The sequence below is a fragment of the Sycon ciliatum genome, chromosome 10 (genome assembly GCF_964019385.1).
Source record: "Sycon ciliatum chromosome 10, ocSycCili1.1, whole genome shotgun sequence".
Classification (NCBI taxonomy): Eukaryota; Metazoa; Porifera; class Calcarea; order Leucosolenida; family Sycettidae; genus Sycon; species Sycon ciliatum.
In genome coordinates, this window is record NC_088652.1 from 11,401,585 (window position 1) to 11,427,917 (window position 26,333).

A 26,333-nucleotide genomic window follows, 5' to 3' on the forward strand; every position below is an offset into this window, starting at 1 on the left:
AGAATCCATGGACTCTTGCTCACAGGATTGAACTTTTGACCTCTACCGTACAAAGTGGCAAAGGGGCTTGATGTATGTAATCAAGCATGCTCAGGAGGTCATGATGGCTGAATCTTGCCCGAGCCTACACTACAGCCCAAGGGCCGTAGGCCCGAGGGCTGCAGGCAAGGGCAAGATTCAGCCATCATGACAGACTAGACAGAGCGTGCGCGTGCTTGATTTGATTTCTTACATCGCGAAGCAACATATTAGGGAAGGTCAAAGGTCGAAAGGTCGAAAAATTATTCCCGAAATGACGTCAAACGGTCCGAACATTCCCGAAATGACGTCAAACGGTCCTGAAACTCCCGAAATGACGTCAAACGGTCCTGATGGCCTGATTATGCCCGCGGCGGGAAGATCGCCTATTGGCCATGGCCCCGGCAACGATCACGAGTCATGAAGGAATTATTTTGCATGGCCGCGTACCGTGCACGCGCGGGCCATGGCATGGGCATATCTGCTCATGGACCGGACACGAATCACGATCGTAGAATTACGACGCGACGGTCGACGGAATGAAAATGAATGGCGTGGGATGATCGATGCATGCGCGATGCATCGATGCCGCGCGCTCGCGCTCCGTTCTCCTGTTCAAAAAAGTGGAAAACACTTGTCTGCCGTCGAAGGCAAAGGAGGATAGGTCTGGAACCATTTGCTCTTTTCCTTTCCCCGGCTTCAGAGTACTCGTAGTGGGTAATGTGACGGTAGTGAATTAGCCGAAAGGCAACGAATTTATTTGAACTAGATAGTAATGTAAGCGAAGAGAAGGTCACGCGTCTGCTATGATTGTCGAACATGAAGAAAATTTAAAAGTGAAGCTAAAATGACGAAATGCGAAGATCAAAACATGAACAACAACCATTAGCAAACTCACCCAGGATTCCGAGCGAGCACCCATGACTCTGGATCAAGGCAAGCAGATCCTGCGCCAGTTGCTGACAGCTGTACTGGCACCTTTCTGGCATACTCGGACCACTGGAACAAAGGTTTGTCCGTGTCCTAGTTGAGCACGATCCGTCGGAACAGGATTTGTGTTTCAGTGCAGAGACTGTCGGTAGACTGACGAGCTGCGTGGTGATAGTGGCGGCAGTCGTCCAATGGCCGATTCTGCCGATCTCCGTACTGACCATCAGCTTCTCTTGCTGGTTGTTGGCCTCCCCGGTCCAGCTGTTCCTTCTCTTTCTGTTGTACTTGCTGCTGCTGGAACTGGCGAATTTCTTCGCGGCGCTGCCTGTAAAGAGACTTGTGGGACACATCACCGCTCATTGCACTGGCAAAAAGCTGCTTCTGCTGCTCGTGAGTCTGATTGGCGAGCCACTCGGATGTACTGTTCGTACTGAACTTATTGACAACACAGCTTCTACTGCCACTAGCAAGGCATTCAGCTTTTCTCTCTTCAGTCAGTCTAGCTGGGCAAAGCAGCATTCCAATGGTGAGGTTGGTTGTGGTGACACTGTGTGTGACGACCCTGGTGTCTGTTGACATGTGGTGATGCTTACTGCCATGAAGGTGGTCTGCCAGCAATCGCCATGCATAGATGCTAAATGCACGCATCAGCAACTGGTATGAGCGTTGTGTTGTCGTGCTGCGATGCTGCGCGAGCACTTTGTGAACACCATCAACTGTAACTTAGGCATTTGCAAAGTCCTTCGCCGAGCCATCCAGCAACTACTGGCTATCCGAGCTCCAGCAGTCGAAATTGCAGTATGTGCAGGTATACACCATACTCAAGTCTGTGATGGTGACAGACTTATCAGGTGGCCTCCTCCAAAGTGGCCGATCCACCAAGCTTGCTGAAGAAACGCAATGCAAGGTAAGCCTCGTTTGAAATGTCATCTTTGACTGCAACATGTCGCCTGTTGGCGGTATCCAGCGCTTTGCTATAGAACACGGTGGTACACACCTGCAGCATTGTAAAATAAAATTAAGGCTGAAACGACTATACCAATTACTCGGTAAGCGATCGATAATTCCTTATCAATCAAGTGATCGTTACGTTAAAGGGGAAGTTAACGCTCAAATTTCCCGATCGAACATGGTTGAACAAGCGGTCACGTGCTCTTGCGTGCCCAAGTCACCTGGTCACAGCGCCAGCAGGCGACAACTTTCACACCAAGATTCAACTCAAGTTCAACTCGAGTGACAGGACTGCACCCAAAAAGGGCAAACAGGCTGTAAGTTGTACCCTGCAGGCACGGTGACCAGGTGACTGGTGTACGCAGGAGCACATGACCGCTTGTTCAAGCATGTTGGATTGGGAATAAGGGCCGAATGCTGCATCGCAGCCTTTTCGGACCAAAACCAGTCGACTCAGCGTCCGAAAGACTACAACATATGGGCCTATCGCGGTCATCCGTGCTTTTATAAGAACGAAATGGCGCTTTTAGTGACATTTTGCATACAAACCCCCATCTAGTAGGGCGCAGTCACCCAGTTTCGGTGGAAGTGCGCGAGTTCGATTGGGATTAAAGTAGGAAGGGAGCGTCTCAGCTTCCTCGGACGAAGACCATTCGACTCAGCACCCCGAAGACTACAACTGGTGAAATTTTGATTTAGCCTTAACTTCATCTCTCTAATATAAGCACGGTCCTTTATTTTTTCAATGTACCTCCGCCCCATGCTATTAATGGAGACGTTCCTTTATTGGAGACTGTTCCATTATTATTTCAACCTTATTTCAGAGGCATGTTGCCATGCCAAATTCATGTCAGACACACACATTTCAGGGGGGTTTCGCCGGTACAGATAATGAATTTACACAGTGTGCTTATAATGGAGACTGAGCACTTTATTTTTCGAATGCCTAACCCAGGGTGTTCTATTATTGGAGACGTGCTATTATTGGAGACTGTGCTTATATTAGAGATAATACGATACTCGTTAAGGATTTTGAGTCCAGAAAGTACCGAAAAGTGAAAACCCTTGTTTTGTGAAGTTTAAATCAGTTTCCACTGTGAATATGCAGTTGCCAAGGGCATGGTGCGTATTCTGAGGTTAAATTGACTTCATAACAGCCATGTTTCTGAGCTACCCTGTGACTACTGCAATTTTTTGGTATTATGAAGGCCTAGCTTTTGGAAACAGAGTAAGTTTTGGAAAACATTCTGACACTATTTGCTAACAATTATAATCGATTAATCGATCGCTAAGTTAAAGAGTAACTGATACTTGAAAATCCATGATCGTTTCAGCCCTAAATTAAAAATACTAAGGGGCCGTCCGGGGTTACTGATTGTTTTTACTGAACGAAAGGTTTCAGTATTTTTCAGCCCCGACCCACCCACCTTTTCTGCAGATAAAATGAATTCCTCTCTCTCTCTTTCTCTCTCTCTCTTTCTCTCTCTCTCTCTCACTCTCTCTCTCTCTCTCTCTCTCTCTCTCCACTAATCTAAGGAACCAGGCTGAACCTAGAAAGCGCCTTCTAGGTTCAGCCTGGTCCCATTTTTCAGTGGTTAGAGCATTGCTCATGACAAGCAAGGTCCCGTGTTCGAGTCTTGGTGGGTCTGGCGATGTTTTTCTCTTTTCAGGTAGTCCATTTCCTCAAGTGATCCTTTGAATATTGAAGTTCTCCCAATCCTTTCAAAATAATAATAACAATTTGCGTTCTTGAATCGTGGTTTGACCGTATAGTCCAATGGTCTTGCCAGTATCGTCATCGACATGCATGAACATCCGCCAACGTCCTTCACAGCTGAGACTTTCAGCTCGTGCTTATCTTGGTTGAGCTCACCTTCCCCTCCTTATGTTATTTCTATAACTTAGAACCTTCCAAGTTGGAAGGCTGTTGAAGTGTGCATCCAAAATGTGCTAGAGATGTTAGCCAGTTAGTTGTAGAACGTCAGTACAGTCGGTCAGTGTCGTGCAATGTTATCGCATGAGCTGATTGTTTAGTAACTGGTGGTGTTAGTGGACAGTATAGCGTAACTTGTAGTTCCTTGGTCTTTCTCTTTTGTATAAATTAAACCTTGGCTCTCCATCTGAGTCTATTCCTGCACACCTGATGAGCCGTCGTTATCTGTACGGCGAAACGATCGTTGTGTGAAACTGCTGCTTGTGTCATTGCCGCGCGTTGGCGAGTTTGTGACTTGGCTTAGATCAGTCTAGTGGCTCCCCAGGTAGACGACCAATATAGTCGCCATCCAAGTTAGCTAGCTTACACAGATTGACAGGTTTCTAATTCCACTTGAACAGTGTTTATTGAATCATTGCAATGCTACGGATCAAAAGATCAAGCGTGAAGAGTCAAAGGCCAAAACAGGAGAGAGTCGGAGTGACTCTCCCAGAATCGAGAGTGAATCGAAGGAGTAGTGAGCTCCCCGAGAGTCGAGAATCGAGAGAGTAGTGAGCTCCCCGGATCGAGGATGAATGTTAGCAAAACAGCTCCTTATATATGCTACATTATTATTATTATTTTTATTATTGAATGGTGTAATGTTTCTTTCAGCTCTCATTTTATCGCGCTAGTTAGGGTCTAAATTATTACTTGCATTGTGCGTATATATATTGAGTTAAGAGCTTTTGTTGATTTGCCAGTAATCCTCTGATGAGATGGCGACGAAAACGTTTAGGAACAAGCTTCTTTATTTACATGAAAACAAGTTTTGCTTATGGTGTTTGTACTGAGTGCGCAGCTTACTCTATTTATTGCGTTGATTACATTTTTATTATTATTTTTATTTTAATAACGAAGGTACGTGTTGGATCGTAAGTATCCACGCAAACACACATCCAGTCAAAATAAGGCACTTGTCAAAGTATCCGAACGTTTTCGGTCCCTTCTCATCAAGTTCAAGTTGGAAAGACTAAAACTTATATAGCGTAAAGATATGAGATAACAACACTCGTGACAAGGTGGAAAATTATCAAGTTCAGCACGACACAAAACTCGAAGGAAATAATAATAGTGACAAGAACATAGTGAGCAAATTAAGTTACATTGTTAACACCTCGACGAGGAGTAACACCAAACACTTGTAGCGACAACACATTTTCTTTCTGTACGCAAAGTTCAGGATCTAACTTACGGATATACACGCGTGCATTCGTCAACATGTGCCGTTAAGTTTTGTTCCGCTTGATGCGCGTGAGTGTCGTCCTCGCCGTGGTCGTCCTCCAAAATGTGCTGTCCAGTCCATCGGTGGATCTTCCTCTTCCTGTAAAGATGTGACTGCATGCCCGTCCTCCTCCGCGTGTGTAGGGCAGGGTCCAGCTGAGAACAGCGAGAAGGATGGTGAAAGACCGACACGTAAACCACCGAAATTGACAAAGGATCTGTCTGCGTCGGGAAGGGTTACGCGAAGCCAAGTAAAAATACGGACTGGTGAGGACGCACGTACAACGACAACAGAAGTGACAACAACAGTCAATATTCGAAAACGTGGTAGACCGCGAAAACGAACCTCAATATCGAACACCGGACAAGTTGGAGTAAGAAGATCAATAGAAATCCGCAATGGAGGAGACGTAGCTGAAAGGACACTGGGCATCGCGCACACAACGGCTAGTGTCAGAAAACGTGGAAGGCCGCGAAAAAGCAAAGAGACGGATAGTGGTGATGCCGCGAAGAGGCGAGATGACGGGACATTGGAGGAGACAACACCCAACGGAGCTAAGAATCGCACTTCGTCCATCAAGCAACATCTGTCAGCCCGTACCAATTGTCGTGAGTTGTACAGTGATAATGTGTTCTCAATATTGTCACGTGGTAGATGTGCGTTGCATCTGGCTGTGTTAGAGGCTTTGTATATCCGTAAGTTAGATCCTGAACTTTGCGTACAGAAAGAAAATGTGTTGTCGCTACAATTGTTTGGTGTTACTCCTCGTCGAGGTGTTAACAATGTAACCTAATTTGCTCACTATGTTCTTGTCACTATAATTATTTCCTTCGAGTTTTGTGTCGTGCTGAACTTGACAATTTTCCACCTTGTCACGAGTGTTGTTATCTCATATCTTTACGCTATATAAGTTTTAGTCTTTCCAACTTGAGCCATTCCCTGTATAATCCTTGATGAGAAGGGACCGAAAACGTTCGAATACTTTGACCAGTGCCTTATTTTGACTGGATGTGTGTTTGCGTGGATACTTACGATCCAACACGTACCTTCGTTATTAAAGTATTATCCGCCTCCGACTTCTTGTAAAATTATTATTATTATTATTATTCAAAGGATCAGTCGGGGAAGTGAACTGCCTGAAAAGAGAAAAAACGCCAGACCCACCAGGATTCGAACCTGGGACCCTGCTTGTCATGAGCAATGCTCTAACCACTGAGCTATGGGACCAGGCTGAACCACTGAGCCTGGTCCCATAGCTCAGTGGTTAGAGCATTGCTCATGACAAGCAGGGTCCCAGGTTCGAATCCTGGTGGGTCTGGCGTTTTATTTCTCTTTTCAGGCAGTTCACTTCCCCGACTGATCCTTTGAATTTGAAGTTCTCCCAATCCTTTCCAAATTATTATTATTATTATCTTTATTCTCACGGTGGCCGTAGGCAATAAGAGAGAGACAGTACTTTGTGTTATCAATCAGAGTGAATGCAATAAACCGGGAGAAACAGTGGCTAGTGGCAGCCGTGGTTTGGGTGCTTCATTTAAGTAAAGACGAGGAGGAAAGTATATCCATTGCGAGGGCAGGTAGGCGATATACCTTGATTAAAATACTATACCTAGGCTGGGCTACAGCGAGGGTTGGAGCATGTGCAAATAGATGATACTATGATCGGGGTAACTTCTCTTTTGAATGCATTTATTTCTCGGTGGGAGTAACAGTGTGGTGGCAGGTGGTTGTACTGAGTGCATGCTGAGTACAAGGGTGAACGTTGAAGGCGGGTGGAGTGGGTGGTGGGGAGGGCAAAGACTCGATGACGCCTCAATTCTCGGCTTGGTGGCTCGGTGATGTAGCCTGAGGTCGCAAGCTGGATGTGTGGCGGGGATCGTTTGACAGCAATGGTGTGTGCAAAGAGTAGCTGCTTGAGCTTCCTGCGGGATGAGAGGGTAGGCCAAGTGACGTGGTGGAGTAACGAACTGTGGTGGCAAGGACTGAAGAGGGGTGTCGGAGGCAGAGTTTTGCTGACCGTCGTTGGAGACGATCGAGGGCATCTTGTTGCAGAACATTCATAGCTGACATAGCCAGAGAACCATATTCGATAACGGGGCGTATATACGTGGTGTACAGTGCTGACAGGGCGGTGGGTGAAAGACGTCCACGAATCCGTCTCAAGAGATGGAGAGTGCGCGCAACTTTGCTCTCGATGTGCTGGATGTGGGCATACCACTTCAGGTCGGCCTGAACGATGATACCCAGGTGTCGCTGGCACTGGACTCTGTTCAGTGTTTTGCCTTTCAATGTTATTGTCAGGGGGAAAGCACCGCACAGTGTCATCACAACCGTCTTCGTTTCGTTGACGGTCAGGTGCCAGGTGTCGAGCCATTTAGCGGCTTTAGTCACACTGGACTGGAGCGCTCGCTCTGCTGCCGCTGCTGAGTGGTCGCTAGCGATTAAGGCGGTGTCGTCGGCGAAGAGGCTGCTTCGTGTGGCTTGGGAGTTGCAAGCTGCTGGTAGGTCCATCGTGTATACGAGGAATAGCAGCGGGCTGAGTACCGATCCCTGAGGGACTCCTGCAGGGATGTCAAGTCAGTCGGAGGCTGTGCTTCCGATTCGGACCCGCTGCCTCCGGCCCAGGAGATAGCTCTCAAACCAGCGGAGTGCTGCACCCCTTACGTGATCAAAAGTATACAGCGGCAAGAATGCGTATTATTTCTATATTACAAACAGTGGTGCAATATGTGCAATCTGCCAAACTAGAATATAGTACAAAGATCAATAATTACGGGGAGCTCGCTCACCCAAATGTGAATATCAGTGATCTCCAAATGCTGGCATGATCTTGGTCCGCGATCCGGTGGCTGGGATGCATTGCAGCAGTACAGGCGGAAAGCGTAGTTGCGTCCTTCGGTTCACCCAATATGGGCTCTTCCCCCCAAACATAGCAGCCGACGGCAATGCCGTGTTCCCTCCAACGGGCCTGGGGTCTAGAGTACGCAAAGTACTGTCGACCCTTTGCGTCTTACAACACGAGAAGAGGCGCCACTCCCTGCTCAACTAACAAAGGTATCAGCTCCCTTGCGGGACTAAGCGTGGCCCCCTCAAGCTCAACGGTGTAGTGAGTACAATGCTGACGACTTGTACTGAAGGGGTTGCCGACGTACAACAACACTTTGCGACTCTAGGCCACGAGTTGTAAGGCATGATTGCTCAACTAACGAAAGTGCCAAATCCTTCGCAGGACGTATCATGGTTCTTACAGAACTCAGGAATATTTCGGAGTCTAGCTTTGGCTGCTGAACTCAATGAGTGGTCGCTTTTACGACGAGTCTGATCCGGGTCATGACACTTGTTACCGCTGCTTATTGTCCATCTAAATTGTCATAGTCGAAGTACAGTGCTGTTTTACTGAGGCGTTCGGTTTTTCATGATCCTTGTTCGCATAGCTTCCCCTTTTATTGATTTTCGCACATTTTGAGCCACACAAGTTGTGTGGAATGTTGCTTTGCGTTCTTGAATCGTGGTTTGACCGTATTGTCCAATGGTCTTGCCAGGATCATCATCGACATGCATGAACATCCGCCAACGTCCTTCACAGCTGAGACTTTCAGCTCGTGCTTATCTTGGTTGCGCTCACCTTCCCCTCATGTTATTTCTATAACTTTGAACCTTCCAAGTTGGAAGGCTGTTGGAGTGCGCATCCAAGATGTGCTAGAGCTGTTAGCCAGTTAGTTGAAGAACGTCAGTACAGTCGGTCAGTGTCGTGCAATGTTATCGCATGAGCTGATTGTTTAGTAACTGATGGTGTTAGTGGACATTATAGCGTAACTTGTAGTTCCTTGGTCTTTCTCTTTTGTATAAACAATAATAATTGTGAAAAGAAGAAGGACAAAATGATACGAGTTATGACTAACTGTCCACCAACTTAACCAGATCTCATGCAGTCAGCGCGTGCAACAAAATGGCACAAAACTGATCTGGTTACGTTGGTGGACAGTTAGTCATAACTTGTAACATTTTGTCCTTCTTTTCACAATCATTTAATTGGCTCACCATCCGAGTTAAATAATAATACAGTAAAACCTGTAACTAACGACCACCGTGACTAGCGACCGGCCTGGTACTACCGACCACTTTGTCAGGCACGGACGGTCTCACATTCAAAATGCACTGTGACTAGCGACTACCTGCTGAACGCGACCAGCGACCGCCTTTTCTTGTCCCAATGTCGAATTTTGACCCGTAACTAGCGACCGCGATGTAGTAAATCAAACATTGCTTGAAGCTCCTTCTCGAAATTTTGATGATTTTCCATGGTCGTTTCGATACTACAGCTGGACAAATGAGCGCAGTCTCATTTTTACTGTAGAATCAGTGTGGATTGCACTACACCTGTCATAATTTCAAGTGCTGTCAAGAACAAACATGATAGGAAACGTCTTGGAGAGCGCATCCAAAGCGCTCTTTGATCGATGTTACTACTCGAAGGAGAAACTAAGACTGAGCGGCTCTCTGTCGAAGTGCAATCACACAGCTCAGTCACCAGACTCACCACTACACCAGGTCACGCTGACAGTCTGTGCTGGCTAGCTAGCATGTACTCACCTGTACGGAACACAGGCCAGGATACGATGGCGGATAATAGTCTACAGTGAAAGGTGCGAAAACTCGCAACATCGCCGCATCACATACTGGTACACACCATTACAGTTTACGCTACACTACATCCAAGTCGGAGCGACTGAGTTTCCACTGTAGATCTACACACTGATACCAGTTGCCAGTGTAGTCGCACACAGATGAGGATGGAGTCGATAGTGACTAGTGCACTGCCTGGCCAGGCCAGCGCTGCTCTGAAAACCCAGTGAGTCGACATACGTGTCAAAAGGTCGTATCGCTTCCGGTGTATAAAAAACTTGATTTTCTCTCTCTCCAAGTGTTGTATGATCTGAAAGAAGAATGTCAGTGCGCAAGTGGTGGGGGATTGTATTATCTGCATTTTGACATACATATCATATAATGGGATCCATATATGGTCGCGCGGTGCAAACCTCTAACTAAAGACCACCTGCCATTAACGACCACTTTTCCGGGCACCAAGGGGTGGTCGCTAGTCACAGGTTTTACTGTAATAATAATAATTCAAAGGATCATAAAAAAATAAAAAAAATAAAAATTCAAAGGATAGGTTAGGGAAGTGAACTGCCTGAAAAGAGAAAAAATCGCCAGACCCACCAGGACTCGAACCCGGGACCTTGCTTGTCACGAGAAATGCTCTAACCACTGAGCTATGGGACCGGGCTGAAACTAGAAGGCGCTGACAAGTTTTTCACTCCAAAGGCAGCTCACAACACATGACACACATACTGCTGGCACTTGGGTCTTTCTCCCTCCCCCAGGGGACCAACCATGGTCAGTTTCTGGACCCTACCAGAAGTGAAAGAGAGTGATACATTTTTGACAGGATTGGGAGAACTTCAAATTCAAAGGATCAGTTGGGGAAGTGAACTGCCTGAAAAGGGTAAAAATCGCCAGACCCACCAGGACTCGAACCCGGGACCTTGCTTGTCATGAGCAATGCTCTAACCACTTAGCTATGGGACCGGGCTGAACCTAGAATATTAGCTATAATAATAGCTATTACAGGAACACTTTAGTAGTGTCCTCTTGTACCCTCTTCTACGTTGTCCTCTTCAGTTTGAGCAGGTATGGATGTTTACTAGTAGTGCCTTCTAGAATTTCTAGGTACAGTAGGTATCGGGTATAGCGTGGGTGTTTGAAAAACGACTTTCTATTCTTATTTCCGATATTTCTTACACACGATAAATCAAGTGTGGCATATCACATGCATGTGCGCAAGGGCAGGAAGATCATCTTACATGCAACGCAGTACTTCTGTGCATGTGGTTGGTCATAGTCCCATAGGCTTACCATGTGGCTATGCAAAATGAGTTACATGACCACAACAGTTGAATCTGCAGCACTACGACACAACGAGAGTCAGATCAGAACGGAATTGGACAGATGCTATTACTACAGGCGATACACTTTGTACTAATCTGGCATGTTTTGCTACACAAAGCCCATTCTTAGGACCGATATATTCTACTACCGTAAAAGCCCGTGTATATGCCCCGGGCGTATAGAATAGCAGCCTCGATTTCCTGGGCGTATACAAGGGCACGGGCGTTATTTTGGAACCGGGCGTATACTTGGAATAGGGATAGCAGTGTATTGGGTATCAGCACCTGTACATGTACTGGTGTTGCCGGCATACCTGGGCGCTATTTTGAAACAAAAGTGTCGACTTCCCCTGACTGGGCGTGTACACGGAGGGTGGGCGTATTTTCGAGTGGGCCTATACACAGGCTTTTACGGTATGGGATAAATTGCTTGTAAGAATAAATGTGCGCTTGAAATCCATGTTCTGATTATTAAAACATGAGAGTTCATTCTTGTAGGCAGTATATGTTTTTACACGACCACGCTATAACCGATACCCACTGTATATCATTGGTCTTGTTCGGATCGTCCGTGACGTTTGCAGATGTTCAAACTTGCATTGTTGTTTTTTATTTATTGATTCACTTATTCTACTTGCCTTTCCTATCTTCTTGTGTTTTAGCATCAGGTGATTTGATCACAGGACGAGAGAGTAGCTGGTGGACGATCTCTCCAGTGTTCCTCCTTGTTCGGAGCAGCGCCGAGTGCTGACGTTTGGGATTGGGTAAGGATGAGTAGTTGTCTAATCCTCTTCACTACTGTACTCCACAAACCACCATTACCATCGCTCACACAGACCAGTGCACCAAGCGACCAGGTAGGAGAAACAAAGTTAAGTTAAGATGAAGCGAATCGGTTTAGTCTGTCAGAGGGTTCTTGCGCCCAGCGACAGGGTGACAGCAAACCCTGTCAGAGAGAGAGAGTCAGTGTACATACTTGGTCCGCGTCAGCGATATTGTCGCTTATCATTCAGCTTTGTTTATATGTCGCCAATGCTTACTTGGCAGCCCATTTCATCCCAATTTTGGTTAGCAAGTTAGTTTGCTAGTACCTGAAAGGTCTAGCTAGAGTTCGAGTGGATTTCGAGAGCGACAGGTGGGTGATTCTGATTGATACAGCGCCGCATCAAAATAGATTATCTGGTTACGCTGTGCAGGCAAGAGCAGCGCAAGCCACAAGAAAGTAATCGGCTACTCGGAATCAGCTCCATTTTGCTGAACGGCCGAGATCGCTCACCTCAGGGATCGCTCATCAAGCTGAGATCGCAGCTCCCTTACCTCCAGTTCCTCGCTCGGAGTATCCAGCGCGTCGTGGAGATTTGCAAGTACATGTACTGTAGGCGTCGTCGTCGTTCAAAATAAAATCTTGCAAAGAACGGCGTCTGATTTGAACCACACAGGCTGTCGTGCTGCCCAGGCGAAGTCCTTTAGAGAAGGCGACCGTCACGATTGACTTCTCTTTAGAAAATAGCCAGGCAGCGGAGCGGAAGAGAGATGAGCTTGCAAAAGCAAGAGAGTCGATCCCGAGCAAAAATATTTGTTGCCAGCGCCGAGAGCAGCGACGAGGAGGACCGAAAAAAGTAGGAACCCTTCCTTGGACAATAAATTCTTCGCAGCTATTTGTCATTCTATACCTTACCGTCCATCGTACCAAGTTTTATCACTTCAGGTGCATGCGTTCATGTCCAAAGTCTAAGTTCAAATTGTCGAAAGATAAGCGACAATATTGCTGACGCGGACCAAGTAATAGGAATACATAGAATGCAGCACGCAATGGAGTTGCTGTGGAGAGCGAGAATGCAAGCAACAATGTAAGTACTATCTATGCAACTAATTATATCAGCGTATTGTTATTGATATTATTATCCGACAAACACTGTATCGTAACAACGCACTCGTAAATGATGTAATCACAACGACACTCGTAAATGATGTTATCACAACGACACTCGTAAATGGTGTTATCACAACGACACACATTCTATTTCAGAGTGTTCCCTCATGTGTTGCTATTGTTTTTATTTACTTATTGTTTTGCATGGGGTCTACATTCTACATGTATTGTACATAGGCTAGGGTTAGCTGTCCGTTTACCAGTGCTCACCCACACATATGTGCACATGGGGTCTACACAGAACTCTATCGGTAGGTATTTTTGTATAGGAGGTTGTCTCTCCACCGAGATTTATGGGTGTCTGTGCAAGATTTATGAGTGTCAGTTGTCATGTTGTTAAGGAGGGAGTGTGCAAGATTTACGAGTGTGATATTTAATGTTGTGACTGTTCAAATACGTTGTCGTTTTACATTAAAATGCCTGTCGTTACGTCTGCGATACGACGTGAGTACTGTCCTTGAGATACAAGTACGTTGTTACGATACAGTGCTTGTTATGCGTGTTTGTCGGATACCACAGAATAAATTAGTTCCTTAGTACTTACTTGGTTGCTTTCATTCTCGTTCTCCACAGCAACTCCACTGCGTTCTATGTATTTCTAGTTTTTTTCTACGTTGTACTAGGACTGTCTCCCTAACGGGGTTTGCTGTCACCTTGACGTAGGGCGCAAGCCTCCTTTCGATTTCCTTTCGATTTGAATTTCTGTGTGTCCTGCGCTTACTTTTCTTTGTTGCGCCTGCTCTTTCGCACGTGGACTTTTGCTGTCACCATATTTATTATTGTTATCTCTAAGCAGTGCTGCCAACCTCCCGTATTTTTCAGCATTTGTGCGGAAAATCACTCCTTCGTCCGCAGTACGGAATTTGAGCAAAATGGCACGGAAAATTGAGAAGGATCAATCAGCTTACAGATATGTATGTAGAAACATGGCAAGCGCGAGCTGAGCAATGAAAATCCCTGTGCCAAAGCAAGTGCTTGACATGCTTCGACTACTGTAAAAGCAGGGACTTTCGGTGGTGTTTTATTTTCGGTAACTTCGGTGCCGAAATGTTTACCGAAAATAAAACACACCGAAAATGTCGGTATAGTACTAGTACACTTACCTGGAACGCGGGTTTACCGAAAATGTCCCTCCGCCAAACCGCCGATTTTGGAGAATACCGAAAATATTACACCACCGAAAATTTCTGCATTTACAGTACATGTGATACAAAATATCATGTCGTGATACAAATCACACATGTTTTGCACTAGCTAATTCAGCCACCGACAAGCATGTGAGTGTCAAAAAAGCACAACACAAGCCATGCACACGGCATGCATGCCGGCAGTACGGAAAAAACACTGCAAAATACGAAAAACGGTACGCAAAACAGACCCCGTTAGTTGGCAGCACTGTCTAGTATGGTTACGTTGACTGATCATGCGTGTGATCATATCAGCGCTGCGCTGCTTTTTTTTCTTCATGCTTGCACTGATGTATGCGTTGTACACGTTAGCTGAATGCACGCATGCGGGCACGTTTTGCTGATAACAGCGATTTGCATGGTTGCGAAGGTCAAGTTCAGCATGCTCTAGATAGGATAAATGAGTGTTCGGCCCTCAACATTACGCATGAACTGGCACATGATAGCATTGAGTTCCTGGACACCACAGTTTTCCGTAGTGAGGGACACATGGTGGTGAAGCCTCATTTCAAGTTCACCAATCGTTTCCTGTATATGCTTGCCGGTAGTAACCACCCCTGTAGTATGGGCAAAGGTGTGATCACTGGGGAGTTGATCTGTATCCGTCGGTCTTCGACCCTTGACCTCCACTACGAAGCTGCTGCCGAGCGGCCGAAGCGGGCATTCCCGGCCCGTGTGTACAACAGCTCCATCTTTCAGGCCCGTACACTAGGCGTAGATGCACAAGAAATGCATGTTGGTCAGATTGGCATGGGTTTGTGTTTCTTCTGTAGTTGTTTACAGTTTCTCATTGTTTTATTAATGTTCTTATGTTTTCTCTAGTTTTCACATGGCTTTCACATGGCTTTTTGTCATATACACCCTTCAGGGCGGGGGGGGGGGGGGGGGGGGGGTACTAGTAAGGCTTCTTGTAGTCGTGATGTTCTACATTGTTTTTCACGGTCGTTTTTCGCTATGATTCAATTTTTTCCCTCCTGCTTTCACTAGGTACGTTATGCTCGGTCGGCCTTGGCCCGTTCCGCTATCCTTCGCCCGAGGGTCCCGTTGGTCTCGAGGTCCAGGTGTAATAGCCCTACCCTACAGTCCGCTGGCCAGCGCGGCCCGGCAAATTGTTGTTACACGGTGGAACATTGGCAGGAGGTTGCTTGCTCGCTTGCCTCATGCTAGGTGTCCTCAGTGAGTTGATATTTTGCTCCTATTTGGATTTTGCAGTGCCTATGGTGTCGGTGATTGAGTTTTTGTTCTGTGTCCTTTTCTGTGGTGTGTGGTTATTGTTCACACACCTCTATTTGACTTGCTTCCTGGTGTGGTGTACCCTTTTGTTTTATCATTGGTGCTGGTCTGGCTGTAGAGGTCTAGCATCCGTAGCTGCCTCAGGGGGTGCCACTTCTCCCATCAGCGTTGACTAGTCCTCCGGTACGTGGTGCTTTATTACATCCTGTTGTCTGTTCCATCCTGTACCGGCTGTGTCCCATTGGCCACACTGTATGGGTCTCGATACGTTGCATGTTAACATCCTGTTGTCTGTTCCATTCTGTACCGGCTGTGTCCTATTGGCCACACTGATTTGTCTCCATACGTTGCATGTTCACATCCTGTTGTCTGTTCCATTCTGTACGGGCTGTGTCCTATTGGCCACACTGTATGGGTCTCGATATGCTGCATACTCTCATCCTGTTGTCTGTTCCATCCTGTACGGGCTGTGTCCTGTTGGCGACACTGTATGGGACTCCATACGTTGCACGTTCTCATCGTGTTGTCTGTTCCATCCTGTACGGGCTGTGTCCTGTTGGCCACACGGTATGGGACTTCATACGCTGCATGTTCTCATCCTGTTGTCTTTTCCATTCTGTACGGGCTGTGTCCTATTGGCCACACTGTATGGGTCTCCATACGTTGCATGTTCTCATCCTGTTGTCTGTTCCATCCTTTACTGGCTGTGTCCTGTTGGCCACACTGTATGGGACTCCATACGTTGCATGTTCTCATCGTGTTGTATGTTCCATTCTGTACGGGCTGTGTCCTATTGGCCACACTGTATGGGACTCCATACGTTGCATGTTCTCATCGTGGTGTATGTTCCATTCTGTACGGGCTGTGGCCTATTGGCCACACTGTATGGGTCTCCATACGTTGCATGTTCTCATCCTGTTGTCTGTTCCATCCTTTACTGGCTGTGTCCTGTTGGCCACACTGTATGGGACTCCATACGTTGCATGTTCTCATCGTGTTGTATGTTCCATTCTGTACGGGCTGTGTCCTATTGGCCACACTGTATGGGACTCCATACGTTGCATGTTCTCATCGTGGTGTATGTTCCATTCTGTACGGGCTGTGGCCTATTGGCCACACTGTATGGGTCTCCATACGTTGCATGTTCTCATCCTGTTGTCTGTTTCATCCTTTACCGGCTGTGTCCTGTTGGCCACACTGTATGGGACTCCATACGTTGCATGTTCTCATCCTGTTGTATGTTCCATTCTGTACGGGCTGTGTCCTATTGACCACACTGTATGGGACTCCATATGTTCCACGTTCTCATCATGTTGTCTGTTCCATCCTGTACGGGCTGTGTCCTATTGGCCACACTATATTGGACTCCATACGTTGCATGTTCTCATCCTGTTGTCTGTTCCATCCTTTACCGGCTGTGTCCTGTTGGCCACACTGTATGGGACTCCATACGTTGCATGTTCTCATCCTGTTGTATGTTCCATTCTGTACGGGCTGTGTCCTATTGGCCACACTGTATGGGTCTCGATATGCTGCATACTCTCATCCTGTTGTCTGTTCCATCCTGTACGTGCTGTGTCCTATTGGCCACACTGTATGGGACTCCATACGTTGCATGTTCTCATCCTGTTGTCTGTTCCATCCTGTACGGGCTGTGTCCTGTTGGCCACACTGTATGGGACTCCATACGTCGCATGTTCTCATCATGTTGTCTGTTCCATCCTGTACGGGCTGTGTCCTATTGGCCACACTATAATTATGGGACTCCATACATTGCATGTTCTCATCATGTTGTCTGTTCCATCCTGTACGGGCTGTGTCCTATTAGCCACACTATATGGGACTCCATACGTTGCATGTTCTCATCCTGTTGCCTGTTCCATCCTGTTGTCTGTTCCATCCTGTGAGGGCTGTGTCCTATTGGCCACACTGTATGGGACTCCATACGTTGCATGTTCTCATCCTGTTGTATGTTCCATTCTGTACGGGCTGTGTCCTATTGGCCACACTCTATGGTTCTCCATACGTTGCATGTTCTCATCCTGTTGTCTGTTCCATCCTTTACCGGCTGTGTCCTGTTGGCCACACTGTATGGGACTCCATACGTTGCACGTTCTCATCATGTTGTCTGTTCCATTCTGTACGGGCTGTGTCCTATTGGCCACACTATATGGGACTCCATACGTTGCATGTTCTCATCGTGTTGTCTGTTCCACCCTGTACGGGCTGTGTCCTATTAGCCACACTGTATGGGACTCCATACATTGCATGTTCTCATCGTGTTGTCTGTTCCATCCTGTACGGGCTGTGTCCTATTAGCCACACTGTATGGGACTCCATACGTTGCATGTTCTCATCCTGCTGTCTGTTCCATCCTGTACCGCCTGCGTCCTATTAGCCACACTGTATGGGACTCCATACGTTGCATGTTCTCATCCTGTTGCCTGTTCCATTCTGTACGGGCTGTGTCCTATTGGCCACACTGTATGGGACTCCATACGTTGCATGTTCTCATCCTGTTGTCTGTTCCATCCTGTACGGGCTGTGTCCTATTGGCCACACTGTATGGGTCTCCATACGTTGCATGTTCTCATCCTGTTGCCTGTTCCATCCTGTTGTCTGTTCCATCCTGTGCGGGCTGTGTCCTATTGGCCACACTGTATGGGTCTCCATACGTTGCATGTTCTCATCCTGTTGCCTGTTCCATCCTGTTGTCTGTTCCATCCTGTGCGGGCTGTGTCCTATTGGCCACACTGTATGGGACTCCATACGTTGCATGTTCTCATCCTGTTGTCTGTTCCATTCTGTACGGGCTGTGTCCTATTGGCCACACTGTGTGGGACTCCATACGTTGCATTTTCTCATCCTGTTGTATGTTCCATTCTGTACGGGCTGTGTCCTATTGGCCACACTGTATGGGTCTCCATACGTTGCATGTTCTCATCCTGTTGTCTGTTCCATCCTTTACCGGCTGTGTTCTGTTGGCCACACTGTATGGGACTCCATACGTTGCACGTTCTCATCATGTTGTCTGTTCCATCCTGTACGGGCTGTGTCCTATTGACCACACTATATGGGACTCCATACGTTGCATGTTCTCATCATGTTGTCTGTTCCATCCTGTATGGGCTGTGCCCTATTAGCCACACTGTATGGGACTTCATACGTTGCATGTTCTCATCCTGCTGTCTGTTCCATCCTGTACCGGCTGTGTCCTATTAGCCACACTGTATGGGACTCCATACGTCGCATACTCTCATCCTGTTGTCTGTTCCATTCTGTACGGGCTGTCCTATTGGCCACACTGTATGGGACTCCATACGTTGCATGTTCTCATCCTGTTGTCTGTTCCATCCTGCACGGGCTGTGTCCTATTGGCCACACTGTATGGGTCTCCATACGTTGCATACTCCCATCCTGTTGCCTGTTCCATCCTGTTGTCTGTTCCATCCTGTGCGGGCTGTGTCCTATTGGCCACACTGTATGGGTCTCCATACGTTGCATGTTCTCATCATGTTGTGTCCTGTGTTCTGAGGTCTTTGACTTGGAGTGCGCTCTGCATAATTAAGCAGTATTGTGTGTGGCTCCTGTCAGTCTTCACTGTAGACTCTATCTTGTGGTTGAGGGGCATTGTTAATTAATTAAAGGGGAAGTTCACCCTAAAATGAAAACTCCAAAACTTCTAGCGAAAAATGCACTGATTCCAATGGTGAAGGTCCCAGGTTGATCGGAATAGCCGTCCCTGAGTTAAACCAGCCTGAAGTTTGCACTAAATTTGGTGACATCATGATGACGTCTTTAACTTGCGAGACCAGGCGGTCCAGGCCGGATTTATGACGTCAGAGAGATAGACTTTGTATCAGAGTAGATGGGGAACTTTCAGTATTTCGGCTCTCCATTGTCCCAAAGAAGTCGGATCTTTTTCGACCTAAGGTATGGGACATAAGGCACCATACCAGTATCCCAACTTCAAAAAAATTCATGATATTCATTGTTGCAGAGAAATTGGTTTTTCCCCATCTACTCTCATTCAAAGTCTATCTCTCTGACGTCATAAATCCGGCCCTGTCTGGGCAACTTAATAATGTCATCACGATGTCACCAAATTAAGTGCAAAGGTAAGGCTGGTATAACTCAGGAACGGCTATTCCGATCGACCTAGGACCTTCAACATTGGTATCAGTGCATTTTTCGCTAGAAGTTAAGTTGATAAATATGTTAAAAAGTTGTTGTTTGTATTTCCTCTATGGTTGCCTTCAGTTTTATTTAGCGTTGCTGCGTTCCTGTGCTACCCTGCCAGTCTCCGTTGGACCAGTGTCTTGTCATGCTATGCTACAGTTCCGTGCCTATCCCTGTGCGTGGTCCTAGCGCCCCGTCTCACCAAAGCCTGAGTGTTCACATCAGGTACGTCTTGGGGACTGTGCAGTCTGTCTCTTGTCTCTGTTTTCTTCTCTGTGATATATGATTGTAAGGAAATAATTGGAGGCGTATCCAATTTCGAAGAAAATGATGTCAGCGCCGACGCAATCCACACAAAAGTAAAGCCTATGATTCTTCATCATTTGTGAGAACTAGACCTTGTCTAGTGAGAAGGCATTCTACTGCCTGTAATTCTGGTGAAGTAAAATAAAGTAACAACAACAACAACACACAATCTCACCTTCTCATCAATTTATCTCTTATTGGCGATGGTGCCATCGTGAGAATAAAGAATTCAAACAAAATTCAAACAACTCTGCACATCACACCCCACCTGCCCAACCAGCAGTCCGGATTCCGCGAGAAAGACGGCACTGAGCAGCAGCTCGCTCGTCTCCTGCATACCCTCTCCACTGCGAGAGACGACGGGAAACACGTCACAGCCTGCTTTTTTGATCTAAGCAAGGCCTTCGATCGTGTGTGGCATGCCGGCCTTCTAGCAAAACTCTCCCACTATGGTGTCCAGGGTAACGCCCTGGAGTGGTTCCGACGGTACCTGTTGGTGCGTCGGCAGAGGGTCCAGGTGGATGGCGATCTATCGCCTTTCCTCGAGATCCCTGCCGGCGTCCCTCAGGGATCTGTTCTTGGGCCGCTTCTATTCCTCGTCTACACCATAGACCTTCCACACGCATGTGAGAATCCCGGCACCACCTTTAGCCAATTTGCAGATGACACCGCTCTGATTTCCATAGCGAGAACTCCTCAATACTGTACCCGAAACCTACAACAGAGTGTCACAGCAGCTGGAGACTGGCTTCAAAGATGGCACCTGCTGGTTAACACAAAGAAAACAGTCATCCTCCCGTTCTACCACAATAACCGCCCCCCCCCCCCCCCCTGAACAGCTACCCCAGATCACCCTCAAGAATAGTCCGCTTACCGTAGCACAAAAATACAAACACCTCGGAATAATCTTTCAGTCTGACCTCCGTTGGACGGAGCATGTTGAATACATAGTCAAAAATACAAACACCTCGGAATAATCTTTCAGTCTGACCTCCGTTGGACGGAGCATGTTGAATACATAGTCAAAAAATCACTCAAGTCTTTCAATATTCTTTTTAGACTAAGGTCTACACTCACCAGTGATTCTTTATCTCACATCTATCAGACATACATACTACCTATATTCTCATATGCGAGCAATGCTCTCACACCGTTGTCACACACTTCCCTTGACAGGCTAGAACGACTCCAGCGGAAAGCCGCCAGAATATGTCTCCACCTTCCCCTTTACACACACTTAGAACACTCCCACCTTTTGCATCGCATCAAATGGCCAACATTATTTTCACGCATTAAAGTTAAACATATACTCTTCGCGCATTCTCTGCACCACAATTATGCCCCACCACATAAACTCTCGCTGCATACTGCTAGCAACATGCAACCTTCGTATAATTTACGTCGCTCTCGTACTTGGCACTTTCCAACTCCGCGGACTGACCGCTGTCTCCATTCTCCCCTCTACAAGGCCCTTCATTACTTTAAGTTAATTGCTTGCCCACCCAGCTTCGCGAAATCCCTTCTCCTTCTCCCTTCAAATCCGAGATATCTCTGCTGTTGCACAACTCTGTATGCTCGTGTAGCGACCACCCCTGCCCGTACACTTTAGTTGTGTACTTAAAAGTACACAACTCTGTATGCTCGTGTGGCGACCACCTCTGCCCGTACACTTAAGTAGTCATTAACCCCTAGGCCCTGCCCACCCAATTCTTCCTCACTCTTTCTCCTTTCTTACACTATTATCTCTTATTGGCCACTGGCTATCGTGAGAATAAAGACTTGAAACAACAACAACAACAATGATGAGAAGGAACGGAAACGTTCAGTTACTAAATTGGCTCTACTTGACTGTGTGGATTGCGTCGGTGCTGACTGACACCTTTCCCTTGATATAGGATTGTTTGTGATTATATCTGTGGTTTCCTGGTGGCTGTGATGGCATTTTCGACCTCTTGTCAGACATAACAACCTACACCAGTACTGAGTACAGTCATACCTCGCTTATCCAGTCCTCGTTGATCCGGACTCTTCACTATCCGGAAGAAGATTCCAGGCAACCAATTTACAACATATCGGCTACACTTACAACATAACCAGACCCCACATAACGGGCATGGTTTTGTGGTCAAAAGGGTTCACGTGGCATATCAGAAGCCAGAACCAGGGAGTTGTACAAACAAAAGGGGTTTGTTGTTTTTGTTGACTCGCTTTTTTTACAGAATATGCATGGTAACTGTATTGCATGTCACGCATATACATGTACGCACGGTGTCACATCTTTTGATATGCCAAGTGAATAATACACTGTAGAGTTTGTAATGTTATGTTCTGTTATTCGGTTCCCTCGCCTATCCTGTTTTAAAACTAAAAGCCAGCCCGGACTATATTACGTTCCCTGGGACAGGGGTACAGTCAGACCTCGCTTTCTCTGGTCCTTTATTCGGGACCTTTCGCACCCCGCGTACGGATACGAAACCAATGCTGATTCGCCACCTGGGTTCGAGGATTCGTCAGAGTCCCTGCGGAGAGCTCGTTTTCACGAATGGAAGCCTCTTCATTCGTGGCGCGCTCCGAATCCGTCAGGTACACATTTACTTGGCCAGGTACACATTTTTCCCTTGATTCCATGATCCATGCACGTGTGCGTGTAAACACCCGTACGCCAAGCTACCGGCCGTATTCGTAGTTGCCATGCACATTTGCATGACGACTTGCGAAACCTAAATCTGCTTTCAACGAAACGATTACGAGCCGGATCAAACTTTCGTTTCGCATTCGATTCGTAGCAAATGCGAAAGGTCCATATTATCTGGATCCCTCACCCACCGGAAGAAAATTGTTGGCTGCCGATTTGCAGCATATGTCACGCATAATATATACAGTATGTGTGTTTGATTATCCGGTTCCCTCGCCTATCAGGATATTTTTGTGGAAAATGGATGCGTGCGGTTCAGCGAGGTCTGACTGTATATGCAGATTGATCCCTTAGGACGAATACCTTGAACCGTCCATCCATCTCAATCTACCTTGATATTTTATTCCCTCAATCTATTTCTGCAACTTGTCCTCGACCACTTACTGCAGTGTGGCGAGCCTATAAATGCCAGCTTGGAGTAACCAAGCGTGTTGAGTGATGGTCTCGGGATAATTATTATGCGCAGAGTGAGTCTGCAATTTGCATTTTGGCACTACTGCTACTGTTGGCTTCACATGCGCTGCAGTGAATGGTTGAATGCAGTTAAATTTGTGCTTTCCTGCGGAGCTGGTTCCCATTGCTCTAGCTTGCGCTGTTTGGGTTCATGCTTGGTCTGGCAAGCGGCTGCTTATGTTCTATTGTGATAATGAGGCTGCTCTGCAAGCTTGGCGGAAAGGGTCTTGCCGTAACAAAAATAATAGCCATTGCATTCTTGTTACGGTGAAAACTTTAAAGTTTTTGCTGGCTAAAGCTGAGTCTGGCAATTACATTTTGTTCAGACATCACATTGCTAGTTTTCACAATACTGTCTCTGATGCTTTGTGTCGGTTACAGATGTCTCGGTTCCGAGAACTGTCCCCCGCAGCCACCCAGTACAAGTACCTTCCCCCAGCTCGATGCTCTGAGTGCGGCCAGTGACGAGCTAGTCAAGGACTCTGTCTCAGAACGTATGGCGCAAAAATGTAAGCGTAGTATTGCTGCATGCTTATAGTTTTGCCAGGAAAATTTCGTCATGGCAGTTTCTCCTACTGCTGACTGCTGAAAATGTTGTGTCCTTCACAACTAGTCTCTTTGTTTTAAGAAATCTGCCTCTTTCATCGATTTGTGTTTTCCTAGCTTCGGTGCGCTTTTACCTGTTTTGCAATGGGGCTGGCCTAAAAGCTGCTCTTCCAACAGCGGTGTTGCATGGCATAGAGAGCCGGCAATCCACCTTGGCGTATTCCCGGCCAGAGATTTTGTGGAAAGGAAAAGGACATATGGATACAAGCAAGAGTACATGAAAACCAGAGTGTGCAGCTTGGGGCCTTTTCTACTATGGGTGTCTGTCACGGCCGAATTCCGGGATTACACCATATTTGGTGCAGATGTGAGGCGGGAAATGGCGTAGTGCGTACAACTGAGCTGCAGTTGTGCAGAAAGAGACCTGCTTGAATCATGCTTGTACGCATTACATCACTAAAATTATGTTATCACGGAATTCCGCCATGACAGCCACCCATCCGAGCTGCACACTCTGATTTTCATGTATTCTTGATACGAGTTAAGACAAACTGTCCACACTCTAACTAGATACTATAGTCGACTGTCTCAGTACTTGACTTACTAACTGCATGCACCCCTTTCCCCGCTCACCCTATTCCCACTTACTGCATGCACCCCCTTTCCCCCTCTATAGTATTAGATATACCCTGAAGGCTGGGCTTGTGCAGAGCTTGTTCTATTCTCGCAGTCTTGTTCTAGTCTGGCTCTCAGTTCTATTCTCCCAGTTCTGTACTCTGATCTCTCTGAGTTCTTCAGTCTCTCTCCGGTGACTTGCGTGTAATGATATAATCGTTCTGATAGCCTACCGAGTGTAATTGTGTAAGATAAGACTGAGAGTAATAGTAGCAATAGTTGTAGTAGTTGTAGTCTAACATTTACTACATTGGCGCCCAACGTGGGGCTCAAACCCACGACCCTGAGATTATATGTCACTTTGGAGTAGATAGGACGTTAGCTAGACTCCGCTTAACGTGCTACTGGCCAAATATGTCTACCAGTGTTGCATTGTTTTGTCGCAACTGTAATGTCTGTGCAGTGTGTAAGAACCCCCGGCCTCTGTCTAGAGCAGAACTTTCTCGTGTTAAAGCCGGCGAGCCGTTTGAGTCCATTGCAGAGGACAATATGGGCCCTTTACCTACCACTGTCAACAATTATAAGTGTATTCTCGTCATTGGGGTTTACTTTACCAAATGGCTAGAGATTATCCCATTACCTAACATTACGGACCGAACTGCAGCCGTGGCCTTAGTGGAGCGGATTTTTGTCCGTTTTGGAGCCCCTGAGAAAATCCATTCGGACCAAGGATCATAAGATTGGGCATGATTGCTCGTTTGACTTGCGATGTAAAATAAAAGCAATAAAAGCAATCACAGTTTTGTTCACAGCTGTTTCTTCAATCATGCACGCGGTTCAATGTGAAAAAGACTCGAACGACCACATATCACCCTATGTGTGATGGCATGATTGAACGAGCAAACCGCACCATTCAGGTCATGCTCCGTGCTTTTATGGATTCAGCTGATTGTGATTCTTGGGATGATGTTGCCACTGGTCCAATTAGCCTACAATACGAGTGAACACAATTCCACTCGTTATACCCCATTCTTTCTGTTGTTCGGGAGGGAGGCCCGTCTGCCCCTATCAATGATCTGCCCAGCCCCATATACCATTCCCAGCTCCATCACTCACACATCCTATGCGGTACGGTTGAGAGATCGGCTGACCGCCGCCTATAGGTTAGTCTGGGAACATTTGGATGTAGGCTACCGTCGTGCTAAAATCAACTGTGATTTCAAAGCAAATGCCGATGCTTTGAATGTAGGACAGTTTGTTTGGCTTTACCGACACCACACCCCCAAGCTGGCGACAGCCCTAAGTTGTTCCGGTATTGGGATGGCCCGTGGCAAGTTTATGTTGTTCATTCCCCCCTAGTTTACACCATTAAACGGCTTGGCATCCATTCATCCCGCAGCACCACCATCATGACCGTCCACAGGAATAGATTAAAGCGAATATTTGGCCCTGTGAACCCCCCACCTGTGGACGCCCCGGGTAACCCATCCCCCGCTCCCATCATGGCAGGAGTCACCATTCCCCGTCTGCCCTCTTCATTTACACCCTTGTTTTAAGATATGTAGCCGAGTGTTCATCCTCGCTGTTGGAGTGTCCTCTGTCCTATTTTAGTATTCCTCTTCAGCTGAGTGTTCGTCCTCGCTGTTGCAGTGCCCGTTGTAATATTTAACTATTCCTCTTTCGCTGGGTATTCGTCCTCTCTGTTGCAGCGCCCACCGTCATATTAAGTATTCTCCTTCAGCCGAGCATTCGTCCTCGCTGTCTCCGGCATAGTGTTCGTTCTCTGTGGAGTCTAGCCCATAAATTTCTGTCTCTGGTTTGGTTGTTGGTTGCTGTGTTTCTTCTCCTGTGTTCTGCGTGGTGTGCAGTCCCCTCACGGTGCAGGTGCACCAGCACCCATTCTACAGGCCACCCCCGCTATCTACATCACCACAGCCGCCGCCTCCACCTCCCCAACCTCTCTGTCTCCTGATGCCTGACCGCCGGCCAGAGGATGCACGCTGTGTCATCCGCAGACGTCGGGCGCAGCGGACACAGCGGCAAGTCCGATCGGCCGCCTACATCGCTCGGGCTAGCCGCCATGCCGCTGATCGGCGGGCACGAAGGCGCACTGGGCATCCACCTCTCCAGCCCACCCCC

At 47.1% G+C, this 26,333-nt stretch overlaps 1 long non-coding RNA gene across 1 annotated transcript; it reads left to right on the plus strand.

The window, feature by feature from the left end:
- The first annotated feature begins 712 nt into the window (after window positions 1-712).
- LOC135826422 (uncharacterized) lies at window positions 713-26,333 on the plus strand. The gene is made up of 7 exons (XR_010555292.1): window positions 713-1,855; window positions 11,710-11,811; window positions 15,155-15,343; window positions 15,519-15,583; window positions 19,661-19,804; window positions 23,415-23,542; window positions 26,063-26,333. It is a non-coding gene; the product is annotated as an uncharacterized LOC135826422 (long non-coding RNA).